Source organism: Harpegnathos saltator, unplaced genomic scaffold, assembly GCF_003227715.2.
Source record: "Harpegnathos saltator strain DR-91 unplaced genomic scaffold, Hsal_v8.6 scaffold409, whole genome shotgun sequence".
NCBI lineage: Eukaryota > Metazoa > Arthropoda > Insecta > Hymenoptera > Formicidae > Harpegnathos > Harpegnathos saltator.
Window position 1 is genome coordinate 638,532 of NW_020230216.1, and position 18,759 is coordinate 657,290.

At 35.7% G+C, this 18,759-nt stretch overlaps 1 protein-coding gene across 1 annotated transcript in view; it reads left to right on the forward strand.

The window, feature by feature from the left end:
• Nucleotides 1-18,759, forward strand: part of LOC105188104 (ankyrin repeat domain-containing protein 50) — a gene marked incomplete at its 3' end in the record, with an annotated part of 526,622 nt that overhangs the window by 417,045 nt on the left and 90,818 nt on the right. The window lies entirely within an intron of this gene.

Sequence of the window (18,759 nt, forward strand, 5' to 3'; positions counted from 1 at the left end):
ATCGGTGATTCAATATATTATAGAGGGCATTCCAGACGATGCAGTTAATAAGACGGTGTTACACGGAACTAAAACGATACGGGGATTAAAAGAAATATTCATCCAATATGAAGCTGTAAAAAGGGAAGCAGAATCAAAGACAAAACAACCCAAATCAGACGAGAAGAAGAAGACGATCCGAGGGGAAGCGAGTTCAGCGGAGACGAAGAGATGTTTCAACTGTGGCAGTAAAGATCATTTAGGTAAAGTGTGCCCGACGAAAGACAAAGGTGCCAAGTGCTTTAAGTGTAATCTGTACGGGCATATAGCTAAAACATGTAAAGGACCAGCCGGTGCACCAAAAGAAGCAGCGTGTACGATTGCTAAGAACTCGCAGCAAAAACAGGTGAAACCAATAGAAATTGAAAATCAATGTTTTGTTAGCATTATAGACACTGGTAGTAATTTAAGCTTAGTCAATTTAGATTGTTATAAGAAGATAGGTTGTCCAACATTGAACAACAAAATCAATTTTGACGGCTTAGGCGCACTAGATAACAGTACACATGGCTCTTTTACCATAGATGTTGTTATAGACGGCGAGAAGCATAAAATCGTATTTCATGTCGTAGATAACGAGATAATGAAACATACAGTCTTCATCGGCGCTGACTTTCTGAATTTAGTGGAATTACGTTCAATAAAAGGTCACGTGACGATTAAAATGATTCTCGAAAAATCAATTCATGCAAACAGTTCGGACATGCCCGAAGTATTGAAGTCGACGTAGTAGAGATCGCAGATCCATTTGATTTCTCATATATCTCTGATAAAGCTGCCCGACAGGAAGTAGAAAATATAGCAAGAAGTTATGAACCTAAGAAAACACGCGAAACCGGTACGAAAATGACGATCATTTTAAAAGATGATATTCCAGTTCATCAAAAACCGCGCAGATTATCCTTATCAGAACAAGAGGAAGTCGATAACCAATTGAGAACGTGGTTAGAAAACAGTATCATAAGATCCTCTGATTCCGATTATGCAAGTCCAGTTATTTTAATTAAAAAAAAAGCGGCGATACAAGAATCTGTGTGGACTTCCGAAAATTAAATAAGAAAATTATAAAAGACCATTATCCGTTACCGCGAATCGATGATCAATTGGACCGGTTACAAGGTGCCACCATTTTTTGTACAATTGATCTAAGAAATGGATTCTTCCATGTTGAAGTAGCTGAGGAAAGTAGGAAACATACTTTTTTCGTTGTTCCAACGGGTCATTATGAATTTATACGGATGCCTTTTGGATTGTGCAATGTTCCTGCAGTAATTCAAAAGTTTATAAACGCTGTTTTTCAAGATTTGATTTTTAAAGGAATTGTGCTAACTTATATGGACGATCTAATCGTTCTTTCACCAAATATTAAGCAGGCAATTGATAATCTGTAATTAGTTATGGAAGTGTCGAGGAGTGAGTCCCAGATGCGCACAGAATAAAACGGACACAACAGGTTGAATGAAACAGACACAGTGACAAACGGACACAGTAAGAAAAGGACACAGTAACAAACGGACACAGTGACAACCGGACACAGTAACAAACGCACACAGTAGGAAACGGACACATGGTGGTTGCAATCGGACACAGTGACAATTGGACACAATAGGAAACGGACACATGGTGGTTGCAATCGGACATAGTAAGAAACGGACACAGTGACATTCGGACACAGTAACAAACGGACACAGTAGGAAACGGACACACGGTGGTTGCAATCGGACACAGTGAGAAACGGACACAGTAAGAAACGGACACAGTGACAATCGGACACAGTAACAAACGGACACAGTAGGAAACGGACACACGGTAGTTGCAATCGGACACAGTGAGAAACGGACACAGTGAGAAACGGACACAGTAAGAAACGGACACAGTGACAATCGGACACAGTAACAAACGGACACAGTAACAAACGGACACAGTAAGAGACGGACACAGTGAGAATCGGACACAGAAAAATGGACACAACATGAAACGGACACAGCAGGAAACGGACACATTGTGGTTGCAATCGGACACAGTGAGGAACGGACACAGTGAGAAACGGACATAGTAAGAAACGGACACAGTGACAATCGGATACAGTAACAAACGGATATAGTAGGAAACGGACACACGGTGGTTGCAATCGGACACAGTAAGAAACGGATACGGTGAGAATCGGACACAGAAAAATGGACACAACATGAAACGGACACAGCAGGAAACGGACACACGGTGGTTGCAATCGGACACAGTGAGAAACGGACACAGGAAGAAACGGACACAATGACAATCGGACACAGTAACAAACGGACACAATAGAAAACGGACACAGTAGGAAACGGACACAATAAGAAACGAGGTACGAAAAAAGTGAAAAAAAAGTAAAATCTGATCATACGTGCATTATTTATGTGTATTATTGCTGAATCGACTCATCTTTTCATACTGTGCAGTCACTTCTGCACTTGTGCAGATTGTTCTAGTTAAATCATACAAGATAGTGATGATGTTAAAACTTGTTCAATTTGCAAAGCACAAATTTCATCGGTGTACAAAATATTGGGTGAGTGCAAAAGTTCGTGCGGAGTTTGTGAGTAAAAGTCACACAGTGATTAGGCAAACAAAAATCTTTATTCAATCAATGATATATTCTCCATCGTTTTCTATAATCTTTTCCCAACGTTTTGGCAGCATACGGATGCTTCGATCATAAAAACTGCGCGGTTTAGATTCGAAGAACGAAGAGACGCCGTTTTTTAAGGCCTCCAAAGAGTCAAAGTTTTTTCCATTTAAATAATTTTGCAATGACCGGAACAAATGATAGTCAGATGGTGCGATATCAGGAGAATATGGTGGATGCGTTAAGACATCCCATTTCAGACTCTTCAGTTTGCGCAGCGTCTTTTTCGAAACGTGTGGTCTGGCGTTATCGTGATGAAAGACGACTCCCTTGCGATTTGACAAAATCGGACGTTTCTCTTTTATTTCTCGATTCAGATTGGTTAATTGGCGACAGTACTTGTCCGAATCAATCGTTTCGCCAGCGGGGAGAAGCTCGAAATAGATTATGCCCTTGCAATCCCACCAAACAGAGAGCATCACCTTCATCGGGTGCAAACTGGCCTTTGGCATTGCGTCACCATGCTCACCTGATTGTTTCCATGTCCGTTTGCGCTGAACATTGTTGTAGAGGACCCATTTCTCATCGCCCGTCACTAGTCGATCCAAAAACGACTCGTTATTGAGCCGCCCGAGTAAAGAAACGGCTGCAGAAATTCGCTTGATTTTGTTCTTCTCGGTCAGCAAATGGGACACCCATATATCGAGCTTCAAATCGAATCCCATCTTTTTTAAACGCCAAAAAACGGTTGATCGGTCAACGTTTAGTGCTGTAGCAACTTCTTCTGTTGAAATTCGCGGATTATTGAGCACTAAAGTACGCAAAACATCGTCATCAATGTCAGAAGGTCGACCAGAGCGTGGCTCGTCTTCAAGGTTAAATTCTCCGCGCCGAAATTTAGCAAACCATTTTTCCACAGTTCGTTTAGCTGGTGCTTCATCCTGATAAACATCCTGAATGTTTTTTACGGCTGCGGCAACGTTTATTCCCTTCCGAAACTCGTAAAGCATAACATGCCGTAAATGCACCTTATCGATACTCATTTTTAAAGTGATATTTCTCGAAGCAGTTTGTATGAAAACAAATGATTTTTTTTTTAATAACAGCTGAAGACGTCACCTTTCCAACGTTATATAATATGTAGATGGAAGTATTAATGACAACACTTTACGACGCTTATAACTCCATCTATTGAAACTCCGCACGAACTTTTGCACTCACCCAATATATATGTCATAAACATGTCTTACTTTTATTTGAAGTGTATAAAAATATTTAGAATTGTCAGCATCTTTTTTAATACATATTTTTTATGACGTTTATCGCACACGTATTCTAAGACAGTCGATTTGTTGTCAATATAACAATATTATATATGTTAAGCATTACGTACTGAAATGTATTATAGACTAAAGCTGTATGCAAGATTAGGTTGAAAGTATTTATTGCTAATTTCTCACAATACTTTAAGGTGAATTATATAAAAATTACTTATATGCTAATATTCAAAGTTATTTTCTTTAATAATATATATTATAAACATTTCCGAAACAATGTGTGTTACATAATTACATAACAATTACATAACAAGCCAACAAAAGAACAGTAGGAAGCACGCATACTAAAATATAACGTATATCTTAAAATATATATGGTTATTTTTATCTGCAACGACTGCAAGGACGTGTTTTCCGTTTTCGTGTAATCTGCAACATTATGTAAATGTTTCAATGTGTAAATATTATATATGTCGATAATGAGTAACGTTTCAATGTATACTTACTTTTGATGGAATAGTGTTTTCAATAAACGCTAATGGTTGCTGACTATTCTTAATATATTTTTCGCAGTCTTGACGTGTGAGCTTTATTAGAGTAATCCTAGGTTCTAATAGATTTATTGGGATATCTTTGGGATCTGTATTGGGATCTGTAGTAACTTGTATTTTTTTTTCACAATTTTTTCCAGTATTGTCTATCAAAGATATATTTGGAATATTTTCGTTTCCTGAAGCGTGAGGCAAGTTAATAAGAATGTAAGTCAGACATACATAATACAGTTAATACTAACATTGCATATTTATATGTTATTCATAATAAACAGTTTCAGGTAGTCCGATAAATAATTCCTCTTCATAATTTTTGTCATTTTCATTTTGCAAAGATATGTCTAATACATTTTCCTTCTCTAGAGCATGATAAAGATAGTTATCTTTCTAAAAATAATTGTTAGTAAAATATAAAAATTATTATTAATACTAACCTTGCATATGTACGTGTTCTTGATGTAGAATGTTTTTAGATATTCCGATAAATATTCGCAAAAATTGTTCAATGGGTAACCTTGAAAAATATTTTTATATAACGTTATATATATATATATATATATATATATATATACATGTGTGTGCTTGTGTGTTCTACTAATGTTAGAGAATAATTATTTTTTGACGGGGCCTAATATTCATCTTATACAGGATGCTAAATTTCAAACGTAACAGATAAAAAATTTTGAAAACTATGAAAGGTATTGAAAAAACTAAAACACGTTTTCCATGATTTCGAAGGGGAAAGAGAATGGCATTATCAGTTTTTTATTTGGAGGGCATTTTCAAGGTCAGTTGAAGGTCAACTTAATTTTTTAAAATAGAAAGTCCAATTTTTTATTATATCTTTTTTTTATACCAATTAATTTTGACAACTTTTGTCTGAAACATTTCTTTATTTGCCTAATATTTTTTTAAATATTTGAGGAAAATTTTTTGAGGTAACTTTTTCAACATTAACTTACGGTTTCTCGCTAACTATTCGTCGAAAGAAAAAATAGTATTAGACTTTTTTACTTTATTTACTATCGAGAATATAATACTATAATAGTGCCCTAACTTTTGTTAATTTAATAATTTGAAATTTCCAAAGGTCGATAAGTTAACAAAAGTTAGGGCGCTATTATAGTATTATATTTTTGATAGTAATTAAAGTAAAAAAGCCTAATACTATTTTTTCTTTTGGCGAATAGTTAACGAGATACCGTAAGTTAAATGTTGAAAAAGTTACCTCAAAAAGTTTTCCGCAAATATTTAAAAAAATATTAGGCAGATAAAGAAATGTTTCAGACAAAAGTTGTTAAAATTAATTGGTATAAAAAGGAGATATAATAAAAATTGGATTTTTTATTTTAAAAAATTAAGTTGACTTTCAACTGACCTTGAAAATGCCCTCCAAATAAAAAACTGATAATGCCATTCTCTTTCCCCTTCGAAATTATGGAAAACGTGTTTTAGTTGTTTCAATATCTTTCATAGTTTTCAAAATTTTTTATCTGTTACGTTTGAAATTTAGCATCCTAAGATGAATATTAGGCCCCATCAAAAAAGAATTATTCTCTAACATTAGTAGAACGCACAAGCACACACACATGTATATATATATATATATATATATATATATATATATATAACGTTATATAAAAATATTTTTCAAGGTTACCCATTGAACAATTTTTGCGAATATTTATCGGAAATATCTAAAAAACATTCTACATCAAGATACAACGTACATATGCAAGTTAGTATTAATAATAATTTTTATATTTTACTAACAATTATTTTTAGAAAGATAACTATCTTTATCATGCTCTAGAGAAGGAAAATGTATTAGACATATCTTTGCAAAATGAAAATGACAAAAATTATGAAGAGGAATTATTTATCGGACTACCTGAAACTGTTTGTTATGAACAACATATAAATATGCAAAGTTAGTATTAACTGTATTACGTATGTCTGACTTACATTCTTATTAACTTGCCTTATCACGCTTCAGGAAACGAAAATATTCCAAATATATCTTTGATAGACAATGCTGGAAAAAATTGTGAAGAAAAAATACAAGTTACTACAGATCCCAATACAGATCCCAAAGATATCCCAATAAATCTATTAGAACTTAGGATTACTCTAATAAAGCTCACACGTCAAGACTGCAAAAAATATATTAAGAATAGTCAGCAACCATTAGCATTTATTGAAAACACTATTCCATCAAAAGTAAGTATACATTGAAACGTTACTCACTATCGACATATATAATATTTACACATTGAAACATTTACATAATGTTCCAGATTACACGAAGACGGAAGGCACGTCAACCTTGCAGTCGTTGCAGATAAAAATAACCATATATATTTTAAGATATACGTTATATTTTAGTATGCGTGCTTCCTATTGTTCTTTTGTTGGCTTGTTATGTAATTGTTATGTAATTATGTAACACACATTGTTTCGGAAATGTTTATAATACATATTATTAAAGAAAATAACTTTGAATATTAGCATATAAGTAATTTTTATATAATTCACCTTAAAGTATTGTGAGAAATTAGCAATAAATACTTTCAACCTAATCTTGCATACAGCCTTAGTCTATAATACATTTCAGTACGTAATGCTTAACATATATAATATTGTTATATTGACAACAAATCGACTGTCTTAGAATATGTGTGCGATAAACGTCATAAAGAATATGTATTAAAAAAGATGCTGACAATTATAAATATTTTCATACACTTCAAATAAAAGTAAGACATGTTTATGGCATATATATTTTGTACACCGATGAAATTTGTGCTTTGCAAATTGAACAAGTTTTAACATTATCACTATCTTGCATGATTTAACTAGAACAATCTGCACGAGTGCAGAAGTGACTGCACAGTATGAAAAGATGAGTCGATTCAGCAATAATACACATAAATAATGCACGTACGATCAGATTTTACTTATCCTTCACTTTTTTCGCACCCCGTTTTCTATTGTGTCCGTTTCCTACTGTGTTCGTTTTTTATTGTATCCGTTTGTTACTATGTCCGATTGTCATTGTGTCCGTTTCTTCCTATGTCCGTTTCTTACTGTCTCCGATTGCAACCACAGTGTGTCCGTTTCCTGCTGTGTCCGTTTCATGTTGTGTCCATTTTTCTGTGTCCGATTCTCACTGTGTCTGTTTCTTACTGTGTCCGTTTCTCACTGTGTCCGATTGCAACCACCGTGTGTCCGTTACCTACTGTGTCCGTTTGTTACTGTGTCCGATTGTCACTGTGTCCGTTTCTTACTGTGTCCGTTTCTCACTGTGTCCGTTTCTCACTGTGTCCGATTGCAACCACAGTGTGTCCGTTTCCTGCTGTGTCCGTTTCATGTTGTGTCCATTTTTCTGTGTCCGATTCTCACTGTGTCCGTTTCTTACTGTGTCCGTTTCTCACTGTGTCCGATTGCAATCACCGTGTGTCCGTTTTCTACTGTGTCCGTTTGTTACTGTGTCCGAATGTCACTGTGTCCGTTTCTTACTGTGTCCGTTTCTCACTGTGTCCGATTGCAACCACCATGTGTCCGTTTCCTACTGTGTCCGTTTGTTACTGTGTCCGGTTGTCACTGTGTCCGTTTCTTACTGTGTCCTTTTCTTATTGTGTCCGTTTGTCACTGTGTCTGATTCATTCAACCTGCTGTGTCCGTTTTATTCTGTACGCATCTGGGACGCTCCCTTGCAATATCATTCGTTCGTGTCTCGTGTCCCATTCTGGCCGTTTTTCGAGCAATGCAGGGTTCAAATTGATTAGTTGTTGTCGGTAGCGATGTCCATTGACAGTTTCGCCCGGTTTCAGCAGCTCTTAGTACACGATTCCTTTCTGATCCCATCAAATACAGAGCATTGTCTTCTTTCCGAAGCGATCTGGCCGTGCCGTCGATGTTGATACTGCGCCAGGTGAAAGCCACGATTTTTTGCGTTTGGGATTCTCGAAATATATCCACTTCTCATCGCCAATAACAATTCAATGTAGGAAACTCTTTCATGCTGCAAAGCAAAATTTCGGAAGTAGCTCTTCAATTTTTCATCTGTCTCTCAGTCAACTCATGCGGCATCCATTTTCCTTCCTCTTGAATTTTTCCCATGGCATGTAAACATTTGGAAATACCTTGACAAGTCATGTTTAATGCCTCCGCAAGTTGATCTTGTGTTTGTGTTTGCGTATCATCTTCATTCAATAACGCTTGCAGATCGGCGTCCTCAATTGTTTTTGGTCTTCCGGAGCGCTCCTTGTCCTCAGTGTCGAAATCGCCACTTCTGAAGCGTTTAAACCAATCTTCACAGGTAGTTTTCGATAGTACATGTTCGCCGTAGACCTCGTCAAGCAAACGTGCTTCAGCTGCACTTTTTTTCAAGTTAAAGCAGAATAGCAAAGCTTCCCGCAAATGCAGTTTATTTGGCACAAAACTCGACATCTTCGTTGTTAGGAAAAATATTTTTGCGTTGCGATATGTGTTGGTATTACGACTGGTTATTGTTAACAGATGTCCAAGCTATAAAAAGAACACAACTTCAGACATGTATGTCGTTAGCGCGATCCAAGTGTGAAACCCGGAAACCCGGAAATTTGCACACCTATTTATTCATATGGTTAGCATTTAGATCTTGGACAAAATTAAGTAGACAAATAGAAAATTTTGTATTCAAAGTGGAACAATATAAGCAAACATTGAGCTTTACCTAATATGTGATGTTATTGTCACCTGAGTGTACGTTAATCCTTGTACCAGTACAATCAAAATTAATAAACAGACATGTCTAAGCAAAGAAAAGAGTTTTCCGTTCATCTGCGAAATCTAATTATTTCAGACTGTAAAAATAAGCTACATAAATTATTGTAAAATAGTCGAAAAAAATGAAGTTTCGAAAAACGCAGTTCATAAAATTTATGCAAAATATTTACAACATAATGTCGAAAATGTACATGGTCGAGAATGGAGATGTAACACGAGTGCATACGATGGCAAAAGAATTGTGAAAAAAGCTCAACGTAACTCATCGACAACGTCACGAAACATTGTTGAACAACTTCAAATCCAAACATATCTTCAAGAACTATGAGACGAAAATAAAAGAGGTGGGTTTAAAGAGTTGTGTAAGTAACCATACATTAATAAAGTGCATAAAAAGAAATATTTAGCTGTTGCAAAAAACTATGTAAATAAGCCATTATTATTTTGGAAACAAATAATATGGAACGATGAAAGTAAATTTGAATTATTGAATAAAAAGAGAGCACACGTGTGGAGGAAGCCGAATGAAACTCTAAAGAAGCAATATGTTGTACCAACAATCAAGTAAAGATGGGGTGCAATAATGATATGGGCTTGTTTTTCGTGATATGAGATTGGAAATTTAGTAGTTATAGATGGAATCATGAATGCTGATAAATTGTGACATTTTAAATGAAAATATTGATAGTGATAAATATTCATATTTTAAATGAAAACTTAGAAGAATCAATTCTAAAAATGGATTTCGATAGGGAATGGATGTTTCAGCAAGACAATGATCCAAAGCACACAGCAAAAGAAACGAAACAATTTTTCCAGAATTGTAAAATAGAAGTTCCTGAATGGTCTCCACAAAGTCCGGACCTTAACCCGATAGAAAATTTATGGAGTTTATTGGGTGCAGAGATTCTATTAGAAAAACGCAATAATAAAGAAGAGTTTTTAAATGAATTGCAACTAAAATTTCAAAGAATTAATAAATATTATCTGGAAAAACTTGTTAAAAATATGCCACGACGTTTACAAGCAGTAATAAAAGCAAAAGGCTACAATACAAAGTATTAATACTTGTTTTGTATAAAGTGTCCACTTAATTTTGACCATGTGCAGTTTTATGTTATTATCATTAATCAATATAAATTATTATTTGTTACAATTGGTTTCCTTTATATTTTGTCAAATTATACTCCGTTAATTTAAATAAGCAATAAAGGTTTGATTTTTTCACATTATTAGTTAAATTAAATTAACCTTTTGTTATTTATCTCAGATACCTGTCCACTTAATTTTATTCACGACTGTATATTGGGAGTACAAATTAGTTCGGTCCGTTTTTTGTGTTAAAAAATGTATTTATTTCAAAACAAAATAAATGAACAGATCAATTAAAGTATTTTCCATCGCTGGCTATTACTTTCTCCTATTTCTCAGGCAATTTTCGAATTCCATCTCGAAAAAATGACTCGTCTTTTGAGGCGATCCAAGTTTGGAGCCAATTTTCGATTTCTGCAAAAGAAGTGAACCGGTGACCTGCCAAATCGCGCTACATCCTTCGGAACAACCAGTAATCAGAAGGAGCAATGTCCGGAGAATACGGCGGGTGCGGTAAAACATCCCATTTGAGCATTTCCAAGTATATTTTTACGACTTTTGCGACATGAGGCCGAGCGTTGTCATGAAGAAGAATAACTTTATCATGTCTTTGCTCGTATTCCGACGTTTTTCTTGCAATGCACAGCTCAAACGAATCAATTGTAGCCGATACCGATCGCCCGTAATGGGATCTCCAGGTTTCAGCAGCTCATAGTAAACAACACCCTTTTGGTCCCACCAGATACAGAGCATGATCTTCGAATCATGTATGTTCGGCTTTGGTGTTGATGTTGAGGTCGATGGCAACAATTGACCGGGCTTGGCGTATTATTTTTTCTTCTTGGGGTTGTCGTAGAATATCCACTTCTCATCTCCAGTTACAATCCGATGCAAAAAACCTTTTCCTTGTTGCCTTTGAATCAGCTGCTCGCAAGTGAAAAATCGCCTTTCAACGTCTCTCGGTTTCAGTTTTTAATCTAACAAAATTTCTTTGTTTTTGAATAAATCCCATGTCTCTCAATCGTACGGAAACGGCTTGTTGAGTCACTCCCAATGATTCTGCAAGCTCCTCTTGCCTTTGACTCTGATCTTCTTCGAGTAATGCCTCTAATTCTTTGTCCTCGAATTCTTTTGGCTGTCCAGAGCGAGGCTTGTCTTCGACGCTGAAATCTCCATCCTTGAAACGTCGAAACCATTCCCTACATGATTTATCAGTTGGAGCAGCGTCACCATAAACTTCAACAAGCATTGGATGGGCTTCAGCTGCACTTTTCTTCCAATTAAAGCAGAAAATTAAAACCCCCCGCAAATGCTGCTTGGTTAACACAAAATTCGACATTTTCAACACTGTAAAAAGCAAGATTTTTGTGTGAAACTCAAAGCGATATAAACTGAATATTATTGGCAGATGTCTAACCTCTCTGAAACCGCCGAAATCGGCAATTACTATGAACCATTCATAACAGCCGGAACCATCTTTTGAAAATGGATCGAACTAATTTGTACACCCAATATTATATTAATAGTTCGTGCGTAAAATGGTTATGAGAAAGAATTCATAAAGGGATTTAGGAAAAATCGATGATTTTCACACCTTTTTAGCCACCATATTGAAGATTATGTACGAGGGTTATCCCAAAAGTAATGCACAGTTGGCTCTAACTCAAAAAATATTTATTGAAGAAGATACAAGTGATTACAGGCCTTCAATATAATCTCCTCCTTTATCAATGCACGTTTGCTAGCGGCGCGGAAGTGCTTGAATTCCGTTCAGCGTCCCGTTCTCATTGAGCATCCGAATCTGGCGGTTCACTTCTCTTCGGAGCACTTCCAGCATCGGAAAACGCACCCCCCGAAGGGGTTCCTTCATCTTGGGAAAGAGATCGAAGTTAGGTGGGTTCAGATCAGGACTATAAGCTGGGTGACGGAACCGTTCCCAGCCTTTTTTTTCGAGAAGCTCGATGACCGGTGCACCGATGTGCGGGCGTGCATTATCGTGCAAAATCAACACACCACTTTGCAACATTTCTGGACGCAGTTTACGGATTTTTGGGCGCAAGACATTCTGAAGAAAATTTTTGTAGTACGCTCCAGTGACACTAATACCCCTCGGAACTCGATTTGTGGCGATTACGCCCTGTTTATCGTAGGCAAAGATCATCATTTCTTTCATTTCCGACTGTTGGCGACGAACTTTTTGTGCTCTCGGCGAACCTGGACTCTTCCAAACGTCGCTCTGAGACTTCAGTTCAGACTCGAGTCACGTATCCAGGTTTCATCAATTGCGATCGAGGAAGGTTTCACCTTCATTTTCATAACAAGCAAGCAATTCGTGCGCAATTTCCGAACGTGTTGCTTTTTGTTCGGCTGACAAGAAGTGTGGTACCCACCGCGCCGCCTCCTTTCGTTTGCCTAGCACCTGTGTTAAAATGCGATGCGCGCTCGTTTTCGAGATTCCTGTCTCCGCCTCGATTTCTCTTACTGTGATTCTCCGGTCTTCGTCGAGCAACGTTGCAATGATTGAAGCGTTTGTGTTGTCAGCTGTTACAGTAGACGGCCGCCCCGCACACGGATCGTCTTCGATGGTTATTCGACCTTCACGAAACTTCGTGTGCCACCTCTGTATTGTGTTACGATTCACAGTAAACCTTCCACACGCTTCTTTTAACGCGGCATGAATTTCGGGCACTTTTTTACCGCGCACTGTTTCGATGCGAATATACGCACGTTACTCTGTTGCTGAAATCCGACGCACAGTGGTGCCTAGGCCTTACACAGTCTGTCCCAGATCCAATGAGATTGGTCTAAAAAAAAATACAAAGCGTTTATTATTTTGATTTTTTATTCTTGTTTATTCAAAATAGTCTCCTTCTGAGTCAATACAGCGCTGGAAACGTTCAACAAATTTTTCGAAACATTTTTTATACTCATCGCTGGAATGGCCTTTAGTATGACGGTCGAAGTCTTTTGGATGACCGGGATGGTATCGAAACGATTTCCTTTCATTGCCAATTTCAGTTTGGGAAATAGCCAGAAGTTGCACGGAGCCAAATCAGGTGAATACGGTGGATGATCGATAACAATGATGTCTTTGCAATGCTGAACTCTCCAATCTTTTTGGTCGTCTGTCAGAGTGTGTGGCACAAAACGCGCACAGACCTTCCGTTTGCCCAAATCTTCGGTCAAAATTCGATAGATTGTGCTTTTCGGTATCCCAGTTTCCTCTTCGATAAGTCTCGCAGACACACAGCGGTCGCTTCGAAGAATTTCTTTGACTTTCTCGATGTTTTCTTCATTGCAAGTGGTTTTTGGCGGCGGTGCTCGGTCATCGTCTGCAAGGTCCTCACGACCGTCACGGAATCGGCCAAACCAACGGAAAACCTGTGCACGGGACATGCATTCATCCCCGTACACATTTTTTAGCGTTTCGTACGTTTCTGCACCACTTTTACCCAATTTAAAACAGAATTTAATATTCGCTCTTTGTTCCATGTTAGTTTTTCGACCGACGTACACAAAGTGACTTTACATAAAATGTCAAACCACAGTGAAATATCAACCGAATTCGCTCAAATTTTGAGGTTAAGTAGATGAAGGGTAGAACATTCACCTACCATCATTCACTCATAAATGTCGCTGCGCTAAGAACTTTGATGTAACCAGTCTCATCGTATCTGGGACAGACTGTGTATTTTGAGGACAAAACCTCATATCTTTAAAAATATAGAAGATACGAAAAAACGTTTCAGAGAAAAGTTGTATCATATTAAGGGGGACATGATGCTGACATTTGTTTGACGTTGCAATGACCTCGAAAACCACTGCCAAGGTTAACTTTAAGTTTTTGAGTGGCAACCGGTATTTTTTATTACTTTTTTGTAGCTAACGTCGAGACGTTTTCAAAACACTACCTACTTGTGTCATTTGCATAAGCCATTTCCGAAATATGAAGCTTTGAATTTAACATAGAACACCGCGGTTACGGTTGCAGTCAAATAAGCAGCACGTAATTTATAAAGGACAATTTAGTGATAGTATCTACTGTTCAAAAGTAGACATGTAAAAGTTGGTAAAGATTCAGGAATATTGTTAGAATTTTTTCACTTTATATAACCCCAAGCTCGGTTGCATTAATATATCAGAACTTTTTATCTGTACGATGCTGGACGGAACAGTTTTCACATATAGTTGAAATAATAATTTCTTTCAACATTCCTCAAAGTTTCGCGTCCATCCGAATCCATCCGCAATAGATATTAGAAATAAAATGTAATTAAATCAAAGAAATGTATTTTTTGCTTCTAATTGCTGAATGGAGAAAAATATTTCTGACAATAATTGTAAGATTTCGAGGAGATTATAAGATGGTAGTAAAAAAAACATGGTAGTAAAAAAACATGGTAATAAAATAACAGTTTTTTCCACTTTGTATACGTTTTTACCTTACTTGCTCTGGGATTTATTTCCACAATTGATATTTAATATTTCCAATGTATACTTAAATATTTCAGAACATTTTCAAGCTTGTTCAACGTTACGATGAAAACAAAAATATTTGACAAATGGTAGATGACAAAGTATGCCAAGCTTTTGTCAGAAACATTTTTCTCGATTCAGCAATTTAGAAACAAAAAATACATTTCTTTGATTTTATTACATTTAATTTCTAATATTTATTGCGGATGGATTCGGATGGACGCGAAACTTTGAGGAATGTTGAAAGAAATTATTATTTTAACTATACAGGGTGCACGATTTATCTGAAGACATTGAAATAGCTCGAGAACTATGCATTGGATAAAAAAAAGTGGTGAATGAAAGTTGTTAGTCTCGAAGGGAGACATCCAATGATACCAAACTCGACCTCCCACCCCACCTGGGGGTGGGGGTTGGGGGCAACTTTGAAATCTTAAATGGAAACCCCCATTTTTCATTGCAGATACGGATTCTACGCCACAAAATACGTAAGTTTTGTCCGAAACTTTTTTTTTTATTCGTGATAGATGGCGCTGTAATCGCAAAAAATTATATTTTCCGCAATTCTCCAGAAATGATCATTGGATTGAGAAATAAAAAATACCTGTTCAATATTTTTAAAGAACATAATAAAAGTTATTCCCCCCATCCTCTCGGGGTAGGGTGGGTGGTAACGTTCAAATCTCAAATGAGAACCCGAATCGAAGAGGGAACTGCTCGATGCGCCACTGTGGGTGTATGGCGAACTACGGCTTATTATAAAAGGCAGTACAATGCTATCTATCATGAATGAAAAAAATTGTTTCAATAAAAATTTCACGTACAATCTAATTCTGCAATGAAAAATGTGGGTCCCCAATAACTTTTATTATGTTCTTTAAAAATATTGAACAGGTATTTTTATTTCTCAATCCAATGATCATTACTGGAGAATTGCGGAAAATATAATTTTTTGCGATTACAGCGCCATCTATCACAAATCAAAAAAAAAGTTTCGGACAAAATTTACGTATTTTGTGGCGTAGAATCCGTATCTGCAATAAAAAATGGGGGTTTCCATTTAAGATTTCAAAGTTGCCCCCAACCCTCACCCCCAGGGGGTGGGGTGGGAGGTCGAGTTTGGTATCATTGGATGTCCCCCTTCGAGACTAACAACTTTCATTAACTACTTTTTTTTATCCAATGCATAATTCTCGAGATATTTCAATGTCTTCAGATAAATCGTGCACCCTGTATGTGAAAACTGTTCCGTCCGTCGGCATCGTACAGATAAAAAGTTCTGATATATTAATGCAACCCAGTTTGCGGTTATATGAAGTGAAAAAATTTTAACAATATTCCTGAATCTTTACCAACTTTTACATGTCTACTTTTGAACAGTAAATACTATCACTAAACTGTCCTTTATAAATTATGTGCTGTTTACTTGTTATTTGACTGCAATCGTAACCGCGGTGTTCTGTGTTAAATTCAAAGCTTCATATTTCGGAAATGGCTTATACAAATGACACAAGTAGGTAGTGTTTTGAAAACATCTCAACGTTAGCTATAAAAAGATGTGATAAAAAATACCAGTTGTCGCTCAAAAATTTAAAGTTAACCTTGGCAGTGGTTTTCGGGGTTATTATAAAGTCAAACAAATGTCAGCATCATATGTCTCCCTTAATATGATACAACTTTTGTCTGAAACTTTTTTCGTATCTTCTATATTTTTGAAGATATTAAGTTTTGTCCGCAAAATAAGGCCTAGGCACCACTGTGCGACGGACTGTTCTCATTGTCTTTCCGAATTTTTGGCATTTTCCCTTTAAACGAATCCCACTACCATATGATACCAACGTGCTCTTGAGACTTCAATCTACACACTGACGCTTTGATCAGCTGTCTACGTTGCCTACAACGCCCGCTAGAGCGTGCTGTGCATTACTTTTGGGACAACCCTCGTATTTGATCGAAAATCAATTGCGAATATCAATCTCATTATTTTTAGTGATAATAAGCTGTTATTTATCCGAAATTTACGAATAATTGTGGAAAAAATATGATAGTTCGTAAATTTTTGCGATTTTGCCGCCATTTTCAAATAGAAATGACAATTTCAACAAACTTAAAAAATATATCCTTAAGGTACAGCTATTATGTGCACCAATAATTGCGAAAAAAGTTGGAGTTTCATATTATATCGATATGAAAAAAATATTGAAAAAGAATTGTTTTCGATTTCTTCGCATTCTTTGATTTAAAAGTCGCCATAGCTTTTTCAGACTTCATTTTACACAAATTCTAATGAGAAATTCTGAAAGAGTAAAATTTTAATGTAAAAAATGATATTTTTTAATTCTTTTTCAGATCTTTAACCCTTAGACCGCTGGGATTTAAAAAATAAATAAATGTCCTTATACCCATAAAAACTAGTACTAAAACACCTCCACATATTGCTTAAATATGAACTGATATATTCCAATCAACGGATGATGCCATATGGCGTCATACCAGTGGTAAAAAATATAGAGCATTATAAAAATTTCAATTTTTTAAAAACAGTTTTCTCTGGGTCTTTGAAATTATTTATTGCATTTATTGAGTTTTATAAGATATAAAATAATAATAACAATAGAAAAATTTCCATTTTTTAATTTTTTTAGCTTCTTATGTGTTTTTTTTGTTATTTACGTTATGCACAAGTAATTCCTTTTTACCATGCATCTGTATATTTTTGTGGTTTTTGCGACTATAAAGACGTCTTTGACTGTGTACAAGTGTGCATTCGTGTTTGTGTAGTCAAGGTGAGGGTGAGAGTATGGTGGCTATGTGGATGTTCGCTTTTAGCGTTACCCGGAATCAACGTCGTGGATGTGACGGACATCTGATTCCACGTGTGTGTGTGTGTACATACCTTTATTACACATACAGACATCATGCCTATGTAAATTCATCATTTAAACAATTATATTATACATATTAATTATGACGCTATATAGCGTCATTCCGGCGGTCTAAGGGTTAACGTTGCAAATAAAGTCGCTAAACATTATGTTCAAAATACGACCGCTTGGGCATTACTATTTCCAAAGTTTTGTTTATGATCATACAAAAAGAGCGTTTAAGAGTGAGAATTAACAATAACATAAATAGAAATTCGCACTAATGAACTACAACTTTTTCAATATGATAAGAAAATAAAAGTTCTGATTATTTACAAAATGAAATGTATAATAACGGAAAGTTAATAATTCTAGAAATATAGCAAATGTTTCAGAAAAATGCTAAGAGTAAGGCAAAAAAATAAGAAACAATATTCTAATAAATTAAAACAAAATTATTATAATTTTTGTTATAATTTTATAATTGCATAATTTTTCAATGAAAATGAGAATTACGATTTAAAAAAATTTTAAGTGGCCATTTCATAAACTCATGTCAACGATATACAACAAAGATAATACAAAATTACTTCCAATTCTATAGATAGTTCTTAATAACGTATTCTAAGTATATAATTATAATACAAACTATATTTATTAAATTAAGAACCTCTTAGTAGCACTTCATTGGTCTTACATTGATGTTACATTGGCTACGGTAACATAAATTGGGGTTACATTGGCCCAATGTATCCCAATATGCAACCAGTATTAGTTAGACATTAAATTTCAATATATCGCCAATATTGCAAAGCATTGTTATACCAATATGGACTTACATTGGGGTTACAATGGCCAATATTGGGGACCCAATTTGTAGCCAACATTGGCCCAACAATATGTGCTAATAGGGACACTTCTATTTAACATTTCAACAGCATCTTTAACGTATCCGAAATCATTGATGAGATACATATCAAATTCTATGTATAACGAAGAATGGAAATATGTTACATCTAACTTATCAGAAACACAAAAAGGTTTCAAAAATCTTTAAATTTAATTGGTAATGAAAAATGATT